This window comes from Lissotriton helveticus, chromosome 5_1 (assembly GCF_964261635.1).
Source record: "Lissotriton helveticus chromosome 5_1, aLisHel1.1, whole genome shotgun sequence".
Classification (NCBI taxonomy): domain Eukaryota; kingdom Metazoa; phylum Chordata; class Amphibia; order Caudata; family Salamandridae; genus Lissotriton; species Lissotriton helveticus.
Window position 1 is genome coordinate 2,124,941,293 of NC_136065.1, and position 17,671 is coordinate 2,124,958,963.

Genomic DNA, 17,671 nt, shown 5'->3' on the forward strand with positions numbered 1-17,671 from the left:
GCAGTTATGACGAGCTCAGCTCATCCTGAGCACAGGTCCACTGTGCAGCATGACGAGCTGAGCTCGTCATAAGCCTGGAAGGGGATGGATCTACCGTCAAATCATTTCTCACTATTGCCTGAATTAGGAAAGCAAGCTACAAGTAGAGGGTTCTCTTACTTGGCCCCCTACTACTGGAATAAGCCACACATGCACATACAGAAGTGCACTGACCACCTTTAGTTCAGAAAGCTTCTCAAGACTGAGCTGTGCCTATGATAGGGCTGCTTTGCTCGTGGTCACTGTTGCCCTGAGACACCCCTCCCAGGGTGATTCATGCGCATTATAAGTTAAATTAACATAGCGTAACAAAGATCCTACTATGAAATGGGCCAGACTGCTAATATTTTTGCTTTCAAGTCTAGGCGGTCCCTTCGTATTGGCTCTTCCCTCCTGCTATCGATTCCCTGGGTTAGGGAGGGTCACTTAGGGCAGGTAGGGTTGAGGGGATGTCCTTCCCTTTCGTTGCTTCCGTTACCTGGAACGCACTCTGCCTTGGCCCTTGATAAACAGTGGACCATTCCATGCCTAGGAAGGCTCTTAGAATCCCTCTGTGTTGTTGATTATCTCCATATCTTTTCTGATGTTGTTAGTCAGTTCAGCATCGAGATGCCTTGGGGCGTTCATTGCACTTTATAAGTAACAGCTCAACTCATATCTTGCATGAATAGATTTTCAATGTACTTTGCACGTGCCCCGCGGGCACTGAAGGCCGGATGGTGCCAACATCAGAAGAAATTGAGCAGAAATGATGGCCTGCGGATTTCGTCCTTTGGTGGTGAAATCTTGTCACCTGAGGGACTGCTCGGGCGTTGGATGCCTGGCTTCAGGTAGACTGAGAGATAGCTCAGCGAACATATCTTGCGAGAGGTTTACCTCTGCTGCTTAAAGCAAATACCACTAGGATCACTTTATCAGGGTGCGTGGTGGGATGTGTGGACTTTTCTTTAATATCTGTCTTGTATATTTTTTCTATGCAGAGGCAGTACACCTGCTCTCCCTTTGTGTGGACAATGCATTGATGTGTCCTCTCTCTCAAACCAGTGAAGTTTGGCAGCAAAATGCTTGTGAAACCTTCTTCTGCTGTCAAATCCAGCCTGGGCCTGTCAACAGCAGCCAAGCCTGATATTGGATATAATAGGCTAGAAACATATAAGCATTGCACAATGCAAACACTGCTTTGTGCACTTGTTGCAGTTTTACATTGACGAGCTGGTAATCGTATTGCCTGCCTGGTGTCTCTGATGTGCTCCATTTAAGCTTGATTCTGGATGCATAGGGGGTGACTTTGGCTTCCTCCCTCTCGCTAGAACCTCCCACTCTCCTCGATTTGCGGGGTCCGTCAGTGCGAGCGGACCCGCCATCTTGGGAGTAAGCGGAGTTAGCGGTCTAGCTTCCAACACTCTCCGCGTCTCGGCTGCATTAAAACCCGACGCTGGCGCGAGCGCGCAGCGTTGATTGGCAGTTCTGAGGCTGTATGATTGAGTGTGGTGAGGAGCTGACTTTGCGGTTCTTCGCCGTTTTTAATATTTTATTTGTTTTTGCTTTTAAATTACATTTACCTGCACTTTATTCTGGATGCATAGGGGGTGTCTTTGCCTTCCTCCCTCTCGCTAGAACCTCCCGCTCTCCTCGATTTGCTGGGTCCATCCATGCGAGAGGACCCGCAATCTTGGGAGTAAGTGGAGTTAGCGGCCTAGCTTCCCATGCTCTCCACATCTTGGCTGCATTAAAACCCGACGCTGGCGCGCCGGTGGCGCACTAAAGGCATGCCAAAGGCAAGCCCGTCTGTGCCTGTCCGCACCAAGGACGCGCTCAGCGCCAGCCATGCTACCCCTTTTGTGGTTCCCCTGGGTTTAGACAATAGGGGTGGTCCCAGAAGCTATTCCCGTGAAGAACTTCATTACATTGGAGAGCAGGGTAGTGATAAGGGGCACTCTGTTTTGCTGAATCTGCTTCTCATTTGCAGACTTTTTGGTTAATGGCCTTCTTGCTTGTGGGCTTCTTAATGTTAGATCATTGCCTAAGCACAGAGTGGAAATTCAGCTGCTGCTTGAATCTCATGAGCTTGATGCCTTATTCATGACGGAGACTGGAACTCACCTTGATTGTGAGGTCGATCCTGGCTCGGTCTGTCTGCCTGGCTATAAAATCTGCCATAAACCTAGATTGAATGGGAGGGGTGAAGGGGTCGATGTGATTTACAAAGACACGTTGAACCTGGTCACCATTGACATTGATGTAGTTGCAGGATTCGAATTATTTGGCTTTGATATTAAGAATGCACATGGTCATATTTTATCTGGGATTATTTGCTATAGACCCCCTGGGATTTTTAATGTTTATCAGCAGCAACTATTATAGGAAACTTTTACCAATATGGCCACCACCCACCGTAGATTGGTAATCCTGGGAGACTTCAATCTTTGGTTGAATGGTTCCCTCGACACAGGCTATTTTAATATTTTTCGTTCGTGCGAAGGCCTTGGCCTTCTTCAGCAGGTGTCTAAGGCCACTCATAAAGGTGGGCACCTGCTTGATTTAATTTTTTCAGAGGCCCATGTTTCATACTATTGGGGACATTTTACCTATGGATTGGACAGATCAAATTCTTTGTGAAATTTGCTACTCACAACACTAGGGCATTAGGCTCTATGAGCGAGTAGCTCAGTAGAGACTGGAAGACTCTCGTGCGTAAAAGGGGCCCTGTTCCTCTGTTTCAGGTACAGGATTGTTTTTCACCAGGCAAGCAGGTAGGAGAGAATTATGCTTCTCTCTGCTCGAAGATTATATCGATTTTAGACTTACTCGCCCCTTTAAACAATCATAGGAGAGAGGAAGTGGAGATGAGGATATTTGGATAAGGACAAGCTCATTTGGAAATCTAAGATTGTGGGCTACAAAAAGGAGATAACAGGGTTAAGGCGGAATACTTTTCTAAGGTGATTCTTGATGCCCTCAACAGCTCCAGAAGCATTTTTAACATCTTGAACAGCCTTTTTAGTCCTGACTGTTCTAAGAATGAGATACCCCCCTCTCAAGAGCTCTGCAAGAACCTGGCTAGGTTCTTTCATGATAAAATCAAAACCATTATTGATGACTTGGGGGGTATCATCAACAGCCTGGGGTTGTATCTTCAGTAGATATGGGCAGTGGGGATACTGTGGAGAAGGGCTTGGTGGATCCCTGTGCCATTTCTGAATGGGTGGGCGTTAATCATCTTTCTGAGTTTGTGCCTCTGGCAGTGGAGGATTTCAGCAGGCTGGCACGTGGTATTCCGTCTGGGTCTCCGCTTGATCCGATACCTCATAAAATCTGGAAAGAGTTTGAGGCCGAGTTGTTTCCCACACTCCGTAAGGTCTGCAATCAGTCTCTTTCTACCGGAGTGGTGATGGAGCGGGATAGAAAACAGAAATCTGTTTAAACCCGTGAAGTCACACTTCCATAAATAAATTAATAATGCTAACAACTTGTGCTATGTGTATGCTAATTCAATCTAGTTTAAAGTTGCATTTTCACAAAAGACACGTGGGAAACTAACATGTGTGCTCATAAATGTGCATTATGTTGCATTCTTATGTATGTGGAAAATAATAAATTAATCTTGTCTATTGTCATGTCATAACTAATAGCAGCTGTTTTTAAAATAATGGCATGTGCTTATTTTGCTTTCCTTGTATATGTGATGTCATTCCTACTATTCTAGGTGCACATAAGGTTTTATGGATTCATGAAGACTGGTAGATATAAAATGCTGCTTTATTTGTGCTTTACTGCTAGGTAATTTAGACTAATGGGTTAATTATTAGCAATGATGGGAGGCAACAGAACAAACTGTATTTCTTTTATTAATTATTCTTTGTGTTTGTTTATATAATAGTTTTACAAATGAAGTTTAGAGATGGCTGCAGGAAAATAGTACACTTTTAAAAGTGGCGCAGGAGAGGTGGCGCAGAAAATTGACGCTCTTTGAAAAGAGGCCTAATGATGAAAATGGCTCAAGTGAAAATAATTCTGAGAAGGATGGAAAAGGCCTCTGAGCTTTTATTTTGAAAGGTTTTGGATTGAACTGCTAAAAAGATGACTCTTTGGAGAAATTTGCTAACGTTTGCTAACGTGCCACGGGAGTTCAGAGCTGACTGGCTCAAGGTTAAAAGGAAGCTTTCGCTACAAAATGTAGCAGCCTAAGGAAGAACTGCCAAGACTTCTAAATGAACAATGAACTAGTGAATTTGCCCGGGCATGTAAGAAGGAGGTGTCACAGTTCACTGTGGTACGAGGTGGCTCAGCCAATGGAGAACTAGAATTCGTCTGTTGGAATGTGAAAAATAGTTAGCTCAGCTTAATTTAGGGTATAAGAATAGGTTCAGAGAACACATAGTTGGCTTACGCTCGAGAAATTCTGGAGGACGATGTTATGCTGATGGACTTTACACGTGAGGACAGGAGTTTTTATTAATTACTTTATTACTAAGTGATGAGGGTAGAGACAGAGATATAGTTAGGATTTTGGAAATGCTTAATTTTACTTATTCCTGCTAATGAATAATAATTCTTGATTTATGCTCTTTTTATTAATACTGAATAAATCTTTCTTTATGACATTTTCTAATGCTTGTTTAATAAAATACCAAAACCTAAGTTTTCCTAGATGTGTTTAAATAAACTTTCTAAAATGACAAGCTGGTCTTGATTATTGTAGATAGTTTAAACAACTATATTTAGATCTTATCGCCTCATGATTCAGTCGCTCTATTGTTGATATGGGCCTAGTGTTGTATTGTAAGTTTGGTGGTAGTAGATAGTGTCATTTGTGCAATATTTTGGTGAGAGCGCTGGATCAATTTCATGGTAGCAGAGGATGGTTTATATATGTTGTTTTTGACATACATGTTACATGCATGATACATATATGTTGGTAAATTCATAGGATTAAATTTTAACACATGTTGAGTTTGTTTGTTTTGTGATATATGTGAGTTGTACCGGTACAGTTTGTGTGATGAGAAGGCAGTCACACAAGACATCTGATCTGTTTCTGTGATATCGCCGAGTATCACTGTTGGTATCGCCGTGTACCAGAGGTATTGTCGCCGTGCAATACAGTGTTGTCGCCGTGCAACACAGTTTTAGGGCTAGGTGTGAATCTTGTAATAGTGAGGGTTTTCTAAGAAATTAGAGCAGCATGAGAATAGGGACAAAGCGCCTTCCATAAAACTCACTGTGATAAGAGTATTAGTTATATTCGAGCTTGAGTGAAGGGCAGGGTAATGTCGGTGCATGATTATCTATAAACAGGTTAGAGTCCTGTACGGGTACATGTTTTATATCTATAAACAGGTGAGAGCCCTGTACGGATAACGGTGTTATTTTGCTAACGGTGCATGATTTCTATAAACAGGTTAGAGTCCTGTACGGATTTCATGTGTGACTGAAGTTAGGGAATTTTCAGTGTGAAAGTGCGTGATTGTTTTGTAAGGTATGTTCAAGTGGAACTCTTAGAACTGTCACTTCGCGGTGCGTTCAGAGGAAAATGAGTTCATATTTTACGTGTTAGAAGGGTAGGGTAAGAGTTACTCTACTGGCAAATGAAAAATATTCTATGGGAATAGCGCCTTATATTCCGAGAATGAGAATACTTGAATGCATGTAAAACTATCCTAAATAGTGAAACAAACAGATGAGTTCGTTTTATGTATTTACAAAATTGTACCAAAGGTAATTCTAAGGTACTTAGGAATGTTCTAGGTAAAAGTCTGTACCATTCTAAGACTTTCTAAAAAGTTGTGCGTTGTTTAAATGCACTTAAAAGCACTGCGCGCTAATTTTAAACCATTGAAAAGTGCCCCGTTCGAAAAATTGTAAGGGAGGGGCTGTTTTAAGAGTGAGACCGTGTGGGGAGAGACTGAAGCTGCAGCAGCTGCTTACGTCAGAAACAGCCGCGCTCGGATTGGCTAGAGCGTCTGGTTTGTCATAAAAAAGCTGCCCCCTGATTGGCTAAAGATGTCAGGAGTGTCTGAGCAAAGCCGCACTCTGATTGGGCTTGTCATCATAGAATAGCTTCCTGATTGGTTGACATATAATGGCATCAAAGCAGAGCTATACCGTAATTATTTAGCAAGTGTTCCTAAAGGTTAAATTTATATTAAAGGGTAGGTCTTAGTGGATTTGCTGTTTGTATGGACTGATCTCCAATATATAACAAGAGCACACTTGAACATAAATTTAAGCCACCGCTTTTGTTTTCCTCGCTATAATAGCTAAACGCGAGAGGAAAAGACTGAAATAAAAACGGAGTTGGGAACGAAGGAGCCGCCTTTCTATTGGCTCAGATCCCGACTCGTCATAAAAGAGCTGTGTTCCCATTGGTTAAGAGGCCGTAGCATCATAACAGGGCTGTTCCCTGATTGGTTAGAGTGTCACAGTGGAATTGCGCTGTGATTTGTTGACAGAGCTTCAGTGTTTAGAATGGAAGTCTGTCGAAAAATGTTAACAATTATCTAGTGTTCTCAAAATTTTTTCACGAACATACTCTAAAATAAAGTTAAATGCCCGTTTTGGTTCCTTTCCTTAAAGCATTATTGTGTATCTTAATGGTAGAAAGGGGAGGCAAGGCGCGAAGTGTTAAGAGCAGCAGCGAGGAGCTGAGAGCCGCAATGACTGTGTGGGCAGTAGCGCTCTAATTGATTGCAAAATTTGGCGCGTCATTGTAGAACCGCGCTGAAAACGAATTGAAGAAGTTTAGAGCATTAGGACAAGGAAAGGCGTTGTTGCTTAAATTTTATTTACATCTTACAAATATTCCCCGTTTTAATTTGGTTGCTAGATGTGTGCTAATGCTTTAAATTAAAGCTAACTGTGTCGCGCGAGCATTTTGTGAAGGAGGGGGGCTGGAGCGAGTGAGAGAGCTGCGAGCTGCAGCGGCTGTCTACGTCAGCCGCCGCGCTCCCATTGGTCCAGAGGCCGACGCGTCATAGACAGAGCCGCGCTGTGATTGGGCGAGGCTCCGTGAGCCGCGCTGTGATTGGGCGAGGCTCCGTGAGCCGCGCTCTGATTGGGCGAGGCTTTTCCAATGAGTATTCTTTGATTCCGACTTCAGTGAATGACAATGAAGTGGCCCTGTAACTAATTGAATATAACCAACAGCGCTAAAATTATCTGAGGCGAGTTATCGTTTAAAACAAATATAAGAATACTCTACAGCTGTCACAACTAATACATTATTGTAAGAAACTGTCAGCAAGGGTTGTGGCTGTGTTTTCATTGGGCAAAGCCTGCCTTTGTACACATTGAGATTGTTAAGGTTTGGTGCTAGCGCGTGAGAGAAATGCGCTTCTAATTGTGGGGGGTCCACACATTATTAGATTGTGTTACTGAGGAGCCGTGCTTCCATTTGTGGAAGTCCCGTCGCGTCATCAAGGAGCTGTGCCCTGATTGGCTAGGAGTGTTGCAGCGTCACAGCAGTGTTGCGCTGTGATTCGTTGACAGCTCTACTATATTCAGAGTGGTTGCCTGCTGAAAATTGCATTAATATTTAACAAGTGTCCCTAAGTTTTCAAAACAAACTCAAATGTAGAAATAAATCCCCGTTTCAGTTCCCTCTATATTGCGCTATTATATATTGTTTTAAGCACGAGAGAAGAGAAAAAGACTGTAAGGCAGTATAGGGCGAGTAGTGATGTGATTGGAGGAGGCATTGAGGGGAGAGCTGTGATTGGCTGGAAATTCTGGCAAATAACAGCGAAGCCGCGTTGTGTGATCGGCTGGAACTTTACCGATAGTGGAGAGACTAGCTGATAGGCGGTGCTACTGTATAGTAAACATAATTGAAGAATAAACGATTGCTTGCCGCGCTATTTGAAGAAGGAGTTTGTCAAGAGCTGATGTTTGCACATAGGGGAGGAAGAGAACAGTGGTGTTGATGTGTATCACAGTAAAAGGCTGTGCTGTGATTGGTTAAAACATTATAAACAGTCCTATGATTGGCTGAGGTACGCTGTTGTTTAAAAGTAATTGCCGAGTACATTATAAAAGGTAACTTTGGATTTTCTTCCTCGCCGCCCTATTGTTTTGTGTCACAGCTAATTTGTGGCAAGCGGGTGAGAAAGACTGTTAGCAAAAATACTTGCTTGCTGCGCTATGGTTTTAATGGGAGAGTTGGAGATTATTTAATTGTGTGAGTCATCTACTGATGCGTGTTGACACTGCTTACCGAGTGGCTTATGGTAAATGAGTATTTCGGAAAAGAGGTTTCCTTTCTGAATAGTGGCGGCTGGCGAGTGTTGTGAATAGTGTATGGACTCTCATTGAGAGGGAAAGGCTGTTTTAAACAGAGAAGAGAGAGAGGCCTGTAATGATAGAGTGTGTCCCAGAGGGAAGGGTTTGTTGTATATTGATTAACTAAAAGTATCTGGAATATCACGGTCAAGCAGTGCATTGATTGACCAAGACATTTATAATGCTGTAATTAACTAGGCATCTGCTTTGATTTTAATCACACTATTGTTTTTAAAGACTGATAATGTGAATATCGTTTGTTGAGTAGATTTGCATAAAATAAAAATTACTGTTTTAAAATTCCTTCCTATTTCATAGCGGTTTGTGAACATTATATATTATTGATTTTATTGTTAAAGGAGTCTAAAAGTTTTTAAATTAAAGGCAAACAGAGTAGGTTTTATTTTTCCACAGGTATATGATGCAGAAGGTGTGTAAGTGCAAATAAATACAATTTGAAAATAGCTAATGACATTTAAGTGTTTTGATTGTTGCAAATTAAATATTATATTGTGTTTTTGCAAATTAATTTTTCTTTCCAGGTTTATAAAAATTAGTGATACAGGTAAAATTAGGAGATATATTAAATTGACCAAATTATAAGGTTTTCTACACCTGATAGTGTTAAATTAATTAATTAATTAATTAGCAAACGCTGTAAGGCAAATTTAGAGAGTACATTTCCCAAATTATTTAAAGAAAATGTCTTCCTTGTACAAGAAAATGAAAAAGGTTGTTGCCAAATGCGAGAGTAAATTAAAGATTCCCAAATTAGCGAAAATAAATAATAAAAGTGTCAGAATAGAAAATATTGATCAATGTAAAATTGATGTTGTAAATATTGATCAGAACAGGAATTCAAGAAGACCCCCAGAACAGGTAAATGTAACGCCAAAAGTGTCAGATCAAATTGATAAAGTGCCAGCTCAGACTTCTACTAAAATTAATGCAATTGAAAAACATGATGAAATGATTGATACATCTGGAATTAATATTCCTGATCATATAAATTCATCAAGTAATTTAAAGGAGTCCATGAAAATTATGGAAACAGAACTAGTCCCTGTGCTGGGAAAGGATGAAATTAGTTCCGCAGTTTTAAAGGTCCCATTAACTGAAAAGGTTTATTCTATTGTACTTGAGATTGAACTAGTAGGGATTGCAATTCAGCAAGAAACAGAGATGACTTCAGTTCTAGCAGGTGAGAAGTCTGATACTGATCTGATTAAATTGACACAGTCTGATGAGTCAACATTATGTTCAAAGGAAAAGGAGATTGAAATAAATGAGTTGAATGAACAGCTACAAATACAGCGACAGGTAATGAGTCAGCAGATTAAGATGGCTTCATTGCCATTGCAAAATTTTGTTAATAAACAGACAGACAAAACAGATACAGGATTAAATAAAGAACAGGAAAACAGTCCAAAAGGATTAAATGCACTTCCAGAATATTGGTATAAAAATGATGTTCTTTTGAGTGAAGACATCAAAGTAAAGGATGCAATTGATCAACAGATTGAAACATTGACTTCTGCAGGCTCACTTTTCAGAAATGCAAATTTAAATAAAAGATTGATTGATGATATTCAATTGGCAGAAAGGTTTGCTGTCGTGATATGTGCAGCATACAAAATGAATGATGAACATGCTTTGAGTTCACCAATACTAACAGCTGTAGTTGAAACATGGCAAGGAGTCAAAGGCTTACAAGATGAAGCAACTCATGAGGAGAAAAACACATGGATGAGAAACACATGGTTGAGAACAGATTATAAACAGCGAGATGAGGATGAGATTTGGATACACAAAGATGACAGAGTAGTTTTACCAAATAGCATGATTACTGACATAGACAGAATGTACCATGGATTTGTAGAATTTCTTTACCAGATGTGTCTGACTTGTCAGCAAGTGAACACAATTAAGAAAACAATTGTGAGATTGGGAACAGAATTACAGGAGAGTGGTTCATTGACCAGATTACAAATGGATTTCTGTGAGATGGCACTGCATAAAAAACTGTGCTACATTTTTGTGATTTACTGTTTGATTACAAAATGGGTTGAAACATTTCAGATGCGACATGATGATACAATTACTGTTGCAAATTTAGCAGATGGCAAAAGACATATTGAAAACAGATTGCTCCATTGTACAGATAGAACAGAAATTTCAGATGTTGAGGAGCAAGAGAACGGTACTATAAAAGATAGAAATGCAAAAATGTGCCTAGCTGCAGGTACAAAGTGGACAGATGTTCTTCCACTTGTTTTGATTTTTCTGAGAAACACTACTGATAAAAAGACAGATTTAAGTCCACGTGAGATTATGATGGACAAGGTCATGAGACAGACATTTATACCAGAGAAAAGAATGATGCCTATCAATGATAGCATCAATTTGGAGAACTGCAGGAATTTATCAGATGAAATGATTTCTGTGTTTGATGAAGATGAAACTGAAGTGCAAACAAGAGAAAAAGAGCAAGTACTTGAATTGTTACCAGGAAAAAGAATGAGGAAAAAGGTTCGTCTTAAAAGAAATACTCTAGTGCAAAGGTGGCAGAAAAGGAGGCCAGTCAGTCTTGTCACGACAAATGCAGAGAAGTGTAAAAGACTGAAGAGGTGGATTGACACTGGCCATACTTTTCGTGTAACTACACCTGAAAATCCTGATGAGGATAGTGTCACAATTGATGATTCAGATTCTGAAGAAGAGCCTGAAGAGAATCCAGATCTTGAAGGTCGACAAGTTGGTCGACATCTGGAGAACAAGAATAGAAAACAAGCCTTGATTAAAGAAGACTTGAAAGTTGTGACTGAAGACTCAGAAAATGATGGAAATCTGCCAGAAAAAGAAGCAGAAGAAGAATGTGATCAGATTGTGATTCAAGACCAGGAGAGTATTGAAAAGCAGGAAAGTAGCTCTGAAAGCAGGAACAGGAATTTTGAAACTGGGAAGTTGAAGGTAATTGAAAAGGAAAATGAATTGCCAAGTACCAGCTACAAAGATGATGTTCCTAACGGAGTGAAGCTGCTGAGTAAAGAAGTACCTGAGTCCAGAATGAAAATTTCTGACACTGAAACTGATGAGAGTGATGAAGATTTTCAAATAAGAAAATTCAGAAAAGGAGCTTGGAGAACAGAATGTAATGTGACCAAGCAAAAGAAGAAATTACTAAGAAAAAGTGATAACTGGCCAGAAAAAAATGAAGGCCTAAAATTCAGATTGAGATACAGATCAAAGAAACAGATTGATGAAAAATCAAGTCAAAAAGATTCTGAAAAGAAAAGTGAGGCAGGAAAGAAAATAGAAGTGATACCTGTAGTGGAGGTAAATGATGAGAGTCAAAAAGAGATTGAAAACAAAAGTGACAATGATTGAAGTGCATACCTGTTAAATTTTAGGTTTTCTGTTTTTGGCATAAGGCTGAAGAAATCTTGTTAGATGACACAAGGTCGAAGAAATTCTGTTAGCTGAAAAATTAATTTGTGACATTAGGTCGAAGAAAAACTGTTAGAAGGTTTAAAAAAAAAAAAAAAAAAAAAAAAAATTGAAAAAGGGGGGTGTTAGAAATTTTTAGAAAATTTAGGTAAAAATTTTAAAATTTTTGTTTTATTTTTCTTTGCAAGCTTAATGAAAATACATTCAACAAGCTGAAGATGCTTAATTTTAAAAATGTTGTAAGATGTCTCTGATATATATGCTCCTAATAATTCTGCTTTGGTTAATTTAGGTTACTTTTCCTTTAGAAATTAACAAAGAGAAGTTTAAGGTCAATAGGACAAGCAAAGTTTCAGCTAGTCAAGACAAACATAGTGTAATACTGACACTTTATTAGTTATAGTTTTTGCAACATTTTTATTGAAGCTTAGTTGTATGTTACACAAGATAAAGAAATAGAACTAGAGGGGTTTCTTAAAACTCAATATGAGAATTGTAGATAAACTGATGAGATAAGTCTTTAGAAATACTAACACAGGTGAAATTGAATCATGTTCATCTTAGATAAAATTTTTGCTAAATTTTGGGTGGTGGTGTGGTGATTTGTTAATCACCAGATGAGGGAGTTGATGGAGCGGGATAGAAAACAGAAATCTGTTTAAACCCGTGAAGTCACACTTCCATAAATAAATTAATAATGCTAACAACTTGTGCTATGTGTATGCTAATTCAATCTAGTTTAAAGTTGCATTTTAATGAATCTGGCCTGGGATCACTAGATCACAAGGACTCCAGTGCGCACTAACTAAATAATATTTTCAAAGTTTTCAAATTATTACGTTTTAATCCATATGCTTTGGTTTTTCATCATTTCATTTTAAACACATGTAACATAGTCAAATACAATGTATGTATACGAAATATACAGTTTACATGTCATATCAAACATTTTCCACAAATTTTTATACGCAACACAATTATATATACAACCCAATGCATTTCGGGGTTACGAACCCCTTCGTCAGGGGCCTATGAAAGGAAAGAAAAGAAAAGGAAACCTCTTTAGTGACGATGCTTAAAGAAGAGTAGTAATTTACTATGTAAGTTGATATGGCATTTCCTTACCTAAATAACTGGTTGCAAACTCGTTGCGTGATCTGCATAGTTTAGGGAAGATCTAAAGGAATATATGTGATCAAATAAGTATCCATGAATAACGCTAAAGACAGCACAAGATGTCACCTAGTGCTTATATGTAGTTACCTTATGTCCGGTAGTTGAAAAACCACTACCTATAAATAAATCAAAAACACGGACCTGCCATGAGTAATCCAATAAATTATAGTCATTTAACCACAAGGGGTTATCAGTTAACCACAAGGGTTTATTCACCATGTAATGAGCACAAGGCTCTATGCTCACCTCAAAGTCTGGGCTTCTTATCAGCGATGCTATAGGGAAATCTAACAAGATAAAAATGAAAAGTAGCGAGCATTGAAAACTCTCTTGTACATAGAACCACCCTGTAACACAATTCAAGATATAGGGCGTTATTTTACCTGCGAGTCCTTTAGTAGTTCACGGAATCTCGCTTACACTCGGTTTCCTCATACACTACAAATAAATAAAGAGCTGCGTTTTAATGTCCGGTGAATAAAAACGATAACCATAAAGGTTCACAAAGCTCTTCTTACACTAAACGCTTACCGGAGGCGTGTAGACAGTGGCGTTTTCTCGGCGTCTTCCCTCACTACTGACATCGAGGACGGAAGTCCCTCGTTTATGTTAATACAGGAAACTTGACTCTCCCTGAAAAGACGGACTGAGACATTGACCGATGGCGGCCATGTCAAAAGGTGCTGTTTAACATTTAGTTGCCTACATTATCTACAGTACCTGCAGTAACTATATTCAAATAATACACGGAGTGTTTCCTCCTATTAACAACGTGGACAAAAGTCCTTCATTAAAGAGAAAATTGATAATCTGATACTTCCGAGATAAAGCGCAGACGTAAGCGTACACGTATGTTAATCCTATCTAAAGGGATGTTCTCAATTGATTCCCTGTGGGTTATAAACTATCGGGAGCATATTGAACAGATGGCTTTAAAATTATTATAGATAGAAAGACTACATTCAGATGATACGTGGAATCATATCTATTCATTTATATGGCCAATGCAGGTGATAACGAATAAAGTAAAATAAAATAAAAAAGATGAATAGAAAAGGAAAAGAGAGTGAAAATGATCAATCAGAGATCAGTTAATCATATATACATTCTTTTGTTGTCAAAGTAAAATAATTCAACCAACAATTAGATCATTTCTGAAATCACTATGCGACACTGTATGTATACCAACTTAATCAAAGTACCACTGTGCAGGTTATACCCTGTGGGAAATTAGCTGCAATATCTAGTATAAACTAAAGGAAACATATCATGTCCAATTTGTCATTAAGCCCATCTGGCATTAGGGTCTGTAATTTTACGGCAAGGAACTGGAGGAGACAAAATTACGCAAGTTTAAGCGAGACACCATAGACTATAAGTTGAACGAGGCCTACACATGGGCAGAAGTCTATGCAAAAAGACGTTTCACGGGGAAGAAACAACAAACAACCTCATCCCAAGAAAGCGTGGTCTCAGACAGTGAAACTAGTACAGCTAGACAACCTTTACCGCAGGAACAACTACACAAAAAAGATACTGGGAAAACCGTTACAATCGATCTGGCATCCGCATCGGTTTCAGACCCTTTTTTAGAACAGGACACGAGCCTTGCCAAACCACCGGAACTAATTACACCTCAGCCTGGCGACAAAAGACAAGAAGAGGACAAGGCAAAAGAGAAAGAAAAAGAGAAAGAACAAGCGAAAAAACCGGGACTACGGAGTCAGAGCAGAATCTAGTTATCAACATCTCTAAGTATTCACCGTCTTTTTTATTTTATTTTACTTTATTCGTTATCACCTGCATTGGCCATATAAATGAATAGATATGATTCCACGTATCATCTGAATGTAGTCTTTCTATCTATAATAATTTTAAAGCCATCTGTTCAATATGCTCCCGATAGTTTATAACCCACAGGGAATCAATTGAGAACATCCCTTTAGATAGGATTAACATACGTGTACGCTTACGTCTGCGCTTTATCTCGGAAGTATCAGATTATCAATTTTCTCTTTAATGAAGGACTTTTGTCCACGTTGTTAATAGGAGGAAACACTCCGTGTATTATTTGAATATAGTTACTGCAGGTACTGTAGATAATGTAGGCAACTAAATGTTAAACAGCACCTTTTGACATGGCCGCCATCGGTCAATGTCTCAGTCCGTCTTTTCAGGGAGAGTCAAGTTTCCTGTATTAACATAAACGAGGGACTTCCGTCCTCGATGTCAGTAGTGAGGGAAGACGCCGAGAAAACGCCACTGTCTACACGCCTCCGGTAAGCGTTTAGTGTAAGAAGAGCTTTGTGAACCTTTATGGTTATCGTTTTTATTCACCGGACATTAAAACGCAGCTCTTTATTTATTTGTAGTGTATGAGGAAACCGAGTGTAAGCGAGATTCCGTGAACTACTAAAGGACTCGCAGGTAAAATAACGCCCTATATCTTGAATTGTGTTACAGGGTGGTTCTATGTACAAGAGAGTTTTCAATGCTCGCTACTTTTCATTTTTATCTTGTTAGATTTCCCTATAGCATCGCTGATAAGAAGCCCAGACTTTGAGGTGAGCATAGAGCCTTGTGCTCATTACATGGTGAATAAACCCTTGTGGTTAACTGATAACCCCTTGTGGTTAAATGACTATAATTTATTGGATTACTCATGGCAGGTCCGTGTTTTTGATTTATTTATAGGTAGTGGTTTTTCAACTACCGGACATAAGGTAACTACATATAAGCACTAGGTGACATCTTGTGCTGTCTTTAGCGTTATTCATGGATACTTATTTGATCACATATATTCCTTTAGATCTTCCCTAAACTATGCAGATCACGCAACGAGTTTGCAACCAGTTATTTAGGTAAGGAAATGCCATATCAACTTACATAGTAAATTACTACTCTTCTTTAAGCATCGTCACTAAAGAGGTTTCCTTTTCTTTTCTTTCCTTTCATAGGCCCCTGACGAAGGGGTTCGTAACCCCGAAATGCATTGGGTTGTATATATAATTGTGTTGCGTATAAAAATTTGTGGAAAATGTTTGATATGACATGTAAACTGTATATTTCATATACATACATTGTATTTGACTATGTTACATGTGTTTAAAATGAAATGATGAAAAACCAAAGCATATGGATTAAAACGTAATAATTTGAAAACTTTGAAAATATTATTTAGTTAGTGCGCACTGGAGTCCTTGTGATCTAGTGATCCCAGGCCAGATTCATTGTATTGTTGGTTCTAGCAGGCACCAATCTAGTGCAGCACACGTATCGATCAAATGGTTAAATTTGAGGATAGAGTGCAATACCACCTACCATATATTTTTGTCATTAACTGCACAAGTGAGGTATTAGCACCATTGTAAAAATGTCTTTCGAATCGATAGCATCAATCACAGATAATCGGGCAAATACCAAAGTCTACACATCAGATGAGGCAACGCAAATTTACAAATTAATAAAGGAAGCCAAATCATTCGATGCTCGAGGAAGCTCAGTTGCGCAGCAACTTAAACAATTAGAGTATTTAACCAAACGCGAGTTGAACCAACGGTTGCACGCAACTACTCTTGTGCAATACCACCGTGTAAGGAGGATCCCGCGAGGATTGAGGCTTGCAATTAGACCTATGTTGTACCGGCTGAATAGCAATCCTAAATTTATGGAAAAATGGTTTGAGATTCTAAATAAATGTTCTCTGGACCTTATATTGCTGTTAATTGAGGAACTAGCCAAGACAATAACAGAACTTGAGGAGGAAATATATCATTTGAAATCAGAATTGTCTAAGAGGGTTGAAGAAGAGCCATGGAGTAGATTTCTTGAGGATATGGACATCAAACTGGAGAAATACGGCAAGGAACTGGAGGAGACAAAATTACGCAAGTTTAAGCGAGACACCATAGACTATAAGTTGAACGAGGCCTACACATGGGCAGAAGTCTATGCAAAAAGACGTTTCACGGGGAAGAAACAACAAACAACCTCATCCCAAGAAAGCGTGGTCTCAGACAGTGAAACTAGTACAGCTAGACAACCTTTACCGCAGGAACAACTACACAAAAAAGATACTGGGAAAACCGTTACAATCGATCTGGCATCCGCATCGGTTTCAGACCCTTTTTTAGAACAGGACACGAGCCTTGCCAAACCACCGGAACTAATTACACCTCAGCCTGGCGACAAAAGACAAGAAGAGGACAAGGCAAAAGAGAAAGAAAAAGAGAAAGAACAAGCGAAAAAACCGGGACTACGGAGTCAGAGCAGAATCTAGTTATCAACATCTCTAAGTATTCACCGTCTAAATTTGAGGTTCAGCTACTAAATAAAGGACCTACGTTTGTCAGTACTTACCGCACTAATGAACTAGAGACTGAAGTGGCATTCTTTAAGTTCATGAGGATTTTACGATTAAAATATTTCTTCACTATTTTGAATCCGATAGAGACACAGGAAAGCACAGTACAGCAGTTTAAACCGAAAAGTAATTTTATGGCACCTGTCTCACACAAAAGTCTTGACCTATTTGAAACTCTGGTCAAAGCAGACATGACCAAGATCAAATATAAAAGTAAACTACAAAACCTGACACGTGCTGAACTGAGTGCTTTACGTACTCTCCGCAACAACAAGGACATAATGATTCAAAAGGCAGATAAAGGAGGAGGCCTTGTAATTATGGATTTGAGTTTCTATCTAATGAAAGGTAATGAGCATGTACTTGATG